The following is a 5606-nucleotide window of genomic DNA, read 5'->3' as shown; positions in this document are numbered from 1 at the left end:
ACTATTCTGGGGTTAGATATGAGATGAGCACATGGAGTCCCTTAGGGGGATTGCTCCATAGGGCGGCACGTGTCTTCCGGAGATTTCTACACAAACTACAAATTTTCACTTTACACTTACCAGGGAATCAGCACATTGTCAGGGGAAATACTACAAGACTTTGGTTCGATAACTTAAGGAAAGACGACACAACTTGAAGTAGATTTAGACCAGACATATTTATTCAGGGATTTCCTCGTGGTTTTCTCGAAGGGGGGGGGGGGGGTCATTCCAGAAGGGAAAGAGACAAAAGGAGAGGGTTTTGTGGTTAAATACTTGCGCAAATTTTATTTAAATTCTTCCTCAGCATGGTGAAGGCTAAGGGATCGTTGCGGCCGTTGCTGCTGCTGTTGAAACTGCTACTGCTGTTGGTGCTGCTCTCCTGCTACCTCGAACCGGGTTGGGTCACCGCCAGTGTCGCTGGTTCTTCGCCGCCGCCGGCGTCGTTCGACGCACCGCCGGAGACGGATAGCTTCACCCCGCAGGGCCACTGGTTCACACACTTGACGAGCGAACACGAAAGTTTTGGGGGTAGCAGGCCATATGTGTAACGGATGGCGGTCGTTCCGATGTCCGGAGAGTGGTTCACACGCGCGCGCACTGTCTTCTGTGGTCAAGTCCGAGCGAGGACACACCAGTTCACGAGCGGGGGAGGTCAGATTTTACTTACGCCACACTCATGCAATTTGTACCGCAGTACATCTTGCGCCCCGCTCTGACCACACTTTCTTCATGCATGCTAAAGTTCACCACGCTCGCTCGGACAGGTCGTACGTTTTGGCCACGGAAGGTAGCTCGGCTAGGGATCGACTTTTCACGTGGGTGTGTCTTCAGCACTAGATCACCCTTAACCGTTCGTGGTGCACTTCACAATGACCCGTACTATTAGTTCATAAGCTAGATTTTAATTCGTATGGCGTTTCACTGTTTTTAACTGTACTAGCTCGTAAGTTTTAAACGTTTTTAGATTTTTTTAAAAATCCGCGGAACTTCACCCGTTCATGTGTTGATGGATGAATCGGGTGGCTACCTGGTCTTCACTCTCCGGACGGGTATGGTTTTCGTCTTGCGACTAGAGAGCGAGATGAGGGCGTTCAAGGCTTTTTCCGAACGCCAATCCCTCGTGTTCGGGCTAAACGTCCGGTTCCCCTTGATGACACTGACAGCTGGCGATGACAGACTGGCGATGACCGATGACGACAGTAGAAGCACGAGCATCACAGCGATCACAATGTTTGGGTTGGTGTCTTGGTTTAAATGAATGTCGACTCGGATGATAGGGTTGGGTAACGAATTTAATTGAATAATAAATGTAGGTTTTTTTTTAATTGCAAGCAATAAATACGTGAAAAGATAAACTAATAGGAATAAATAACACCAAAAGACACCAACCATTCAGCTATTGAGTATTTATTCAACAAAGTTTCGAACATGTAAACACGGAGAAACACGTTCAATAAATACACAGACATTTACTGACAATTTTGACTAACTATATTTACATTTTTTTTTCATTTCTACTCAAGTTGTGTAATGGTAAAGTGTAAAGATGATTGTGACCAAGATAAACTGGTTACAATTTTCCCGGTGTTGGGAGAAAAAAATGACAAAGTTATTTTTTTTTTTGTTATTCTAGGCACATACACATCTAGACATTACTCGAGTCCTTAGCTTCAGCCAAATCATTGATTTAGTTAGAGTGATTGGTACCATTGAAGGAAAGCTCTGCTCCACTAAATCATTGTGATTTTTCAGAATTAAGGACCACCACTCATCAAAGAGTAAAGTAAACTCACGGGCAATATTTTAATGATTTGTTTTTTTTAATTTGTTATTCTAGGCACATACACATCTAGACATTGCTCGGATCCTTAGCTTCAACCAAATCATTGATTTAGTTAAAGTGATTGGTACCATTGAAGGAAAGCTCTGCTTCACTAAATCATTGTGATTTGTCAGAATTAAGGACCACCACTCATTAATGAGTAAAGTAAACACAGACATAAATGTTTTATGTTTTAACGATAGACAACATGGAAAACATACCAATCTTGTAATTGATCCTTCCAGATTCAACACAGTTCATCAGCCAACAACATGAAATACAAAAGCAAACAACTATTGTCAACTGGTCACTCGAAGAGGATCAGAACCCTTTGTTAACCGTTCCCATTTTGGGGTATCAGAACAATCTCAAATGTAGCTAACCATCTCCATCGCAAAGTGAAATCAAAAACCACGAACTATCGTGTCAGTTTGACTAATTTATTAGAATCTAGACCTTAACCTAATCATAGATCTGAGATCAAACAAATTTTGCATCTCATTTGAACAACCATGTCACAAGAATATTCTTGGACCAGAATTATTAACTCTATTTCTACCATTCATGATCTTCATTCATCGTCGCTCATCCATTCATTCATTTCCTCTTGATTCATTCAAAAACATTCATTCACTCATTCAGAAAGCTAAATTATAGTAGGCGATATCAAACCTATATTAATAAACCATCACTTGAAGACTGAACGTACGAAGTCTCAGTGATTTAATTAACTAAATTGTGAATTGAACTTCTCAAATGCATTTAACAAACTTTCAAGATAATTATCTCGAAAAAAAAACTGGAAATGCACAGAGAGTATCAATCACATTGAGAGTGTAACTAGTCGACATAAAAGTGGCTGCGTGCGTGCTCGTCAGCACACCCCTGCGGGCTTCGCACCACTTTACTGAACTGTCAAACTGTCACTTTGAACCTTGCGATGACGATGGCTAATCAAAACAAAACAAAATTGAGTTGCACGAGGTGATCCAGGTGAGTAGGTTGCTGCTAATTTTGCGATTTTTCCTGTCTTCCAGGTAAATTCATGCTTCGCACCTGAGCAGAACGCGGCGGCTGATGACTTTCTGGGCGATGCTGAATCTGGCGGTGTGCGGATTGGGCGAAATCGACCGACGAGGAGTCGCCGAAGCGGACTTCAACTCGTGGCCACCTTTTTGGACGATGACGTGTGCTGGAAATAAAGCGATTTTACGACGATTGCGTGTTTTTTTGCTGTTTGCTGGTGACGACCTGATGGAGGGAATTTGCGACAACAATGTGTTTATCCGGGTTTCAGGTGTGCGGCTGGCCAAATCCCAAGATTCTTGCCGTTGAGATCTTCCAGCTCGTAGGACGAAGAACCGTGTTTGGCCTTTATTCGGCAGGGAAGAAACTGGGGGCCGTACTTCGCGTTGTACTTTTCCGCGGCATTTGACTGCTTCATATTTCGACGGTAAACAAGCTGGCCGTCAACAAACGATTTTGCGAACTGACGGTGGCGAAGATTGTACGTGTTGCGGGATGTTTCGTGTGCTTTTTCGAGGTTCTTCACGACGATCCGGTAGATCTCCTGAAACCTTTCCTTCCTACGTTCCTCCAGCTGCTCGGCAGTGAGATTTTCGCCGTGTCGTGACAACTTATGGTCGGTTCCGACTTCAGACATCTCGTGCCCGCGCGTTATGAAAAACGGGGTGAATCCGGTCGATCCGTGGACGCTAGTGTTGAGAATCATCTCGATTTCGACCGCGCGAGTGTCCCACATCCGCTGGTCATCCTTGCAGTAGGTTCTGATGGCGGCGTTGACCGTGCGGTTTACCCTCTCGACAGGATTAGCCTGTGAGTGGTAACGCGAGTTGAGCCAGTGCGTAACTTTGAAGTGGTCGATGAAATCCTTGAACTCCTTGGACAAGAAGCAAGAAGCGTTGTCCGTGATCACGATCTCGGGCACAGAGTTCCGGAAGAACCACTGCTCCTTGAGGATCGAGACGAGGGACGAACTGCTGATGCTTCGCACGGGTTGGATCATGACCCACTTCGAGAAGTAGTCAGACACGACCAGCATGTGCTGGTTTCCGCGGCGACTGCGGGGGAGGGGACCGACGTAGTCGATCGATACGATCTGCCAGGGTCTTGTGGCTACCCTCATTTTGCCCATTTCTGGTGCCACCGGAACTGATGCTGCTTTTACTTCCTTGCAGGTACCGCACTGCTGCACGTAATGACGGATTTCGACGGTCATCTTCGGCCAGTAGTACCGCTGCCGGATGCGCGCCAGCGTCTTGTCGTAACCTGGATGGAAACAAGAGTCGTGACACTGCTGTAGAATCGCTGGGATCTCGGACTGTCGAGGAATAACCTTCCACTCGAACTGGGAATCGTACGGGCCGTCCTGCACAGTGACGAATTTCAACAGCTGATCGTTCTCGACGCGGAAATCAACGTAGTCGTCGGGGTTGGCCAACACCTTAGCCTTCATGGTCGCGTACCAGGACGAGGCTGGCTCATCCACCTGCGCAACGGCTCGAGACAAGGCGTCCGGGACAACATTCTCCTTACCCTTCCGGTGAAGAATGGTCATGTGGTAGCCCTGGAGGTCCAACGCCCATCGGCTACACCGAGAACCAACCTTCCACTTCGTCGTCATGATGTGGGTGAGCGCCGAGGAGTCGGTGATCAACGTGAAATGGTAACCTTCAACGTAGCCGCGGAATGCCTCGATCGCCAGGAGAGCTGCGAGCGCTTCCTTTTCGGCAGCGTGGTAGTTCCGTTCGGCCGTGGTCAGCTTGTGAGAGAAGTACGAGATGACTCGCTCGCCTTCGTCGTGTTGCTGAGTAAGAACTCCGGCTACGGCCACGTCGCTAGCGTCGGTTTGGATCACGAACTCCTTGGTGAAGTCGGGACTTCCAAGGATCGGCGACGATATCAGCAGCTCCTTGATGTGGCAGAAGGCTTCCTCGGCGGCTTCGTTCCACTGGATGGTTTTCGACTTCGTCTGCAGCAGGTCCGTCAGGGCAGCCGTCACTCCGCTGAAGTCCGGGATGAACCTTCTGTAGTAGTTGGCCATCCCAAGGAACCGACGGAGCTTTGTGATAGTCGTAGGTCTCTCGTACTCGACAATCGGACGTGTCTTTTCCGGGTTGGCCCTGAGACCGGACGTGCTCAGCAGATATCCCAAGAACGGAATCTCCGCTACGCCGAATTTGGACTTCGCCAGGTTGATGCTGAGGTTGGCTGCTGTCAGACGCCGCGCGATTTCTTCTAGAAGCTGCACGTGATGTTCGAAGGTTTCTGTGACGACGACAATGTCGTCCAGGTAAACAAAAACATTGGGTTCCAGCTCACCGTGGCCAAGAACGTTGTCCATCAATCTGGCGAGACTTGCCGGACTGTTGACAAGCCCGAACGGCATACGACGGTACTGGAACAGCCCTTTTCCTTGAACGCTGAACGCGGTGTACTTCCGGGATTCTTCTGCGAGAGGAACCTGCAGGAAGGCTTCGGACAGATCGATTGTGGACAAGTAGTTGGCCTTGGGAAGCTGGCCCAGGATGCGACCAGGGTGCGGCAACGGGTACGCATCACGCACAGTTCTCTCATTGATCTTGCGAGCGTCCAAACAGAGCCGAACCTTGTTGGGTTTGATAACCGGAACGCAGTTCAGGGACCAATCCGAGTTGCTTCTCTCCAAGATGCCGGTGTCCAGCAGCCGCTGTAACTCGATAGCAACCAGCTCTTGCGTCTT

Source organism: Culex pipiens, chromosome 1 (genome assembly GCF_016801865.2).
Source record: "Culex pipiens pallens isolate TS chromosome 1, TS_CPP_V2, whole genome shotgun sequence".
NCBI classification, from domain to species: domain Eukaryota; kingdom Metazoa; phylum Arthropoda; class Insecta; order Diptera; family Culicidae; genus Culex; species Culex pipiens.
This window is presented reverse-complemented; position numbering follows the sequence as displayed.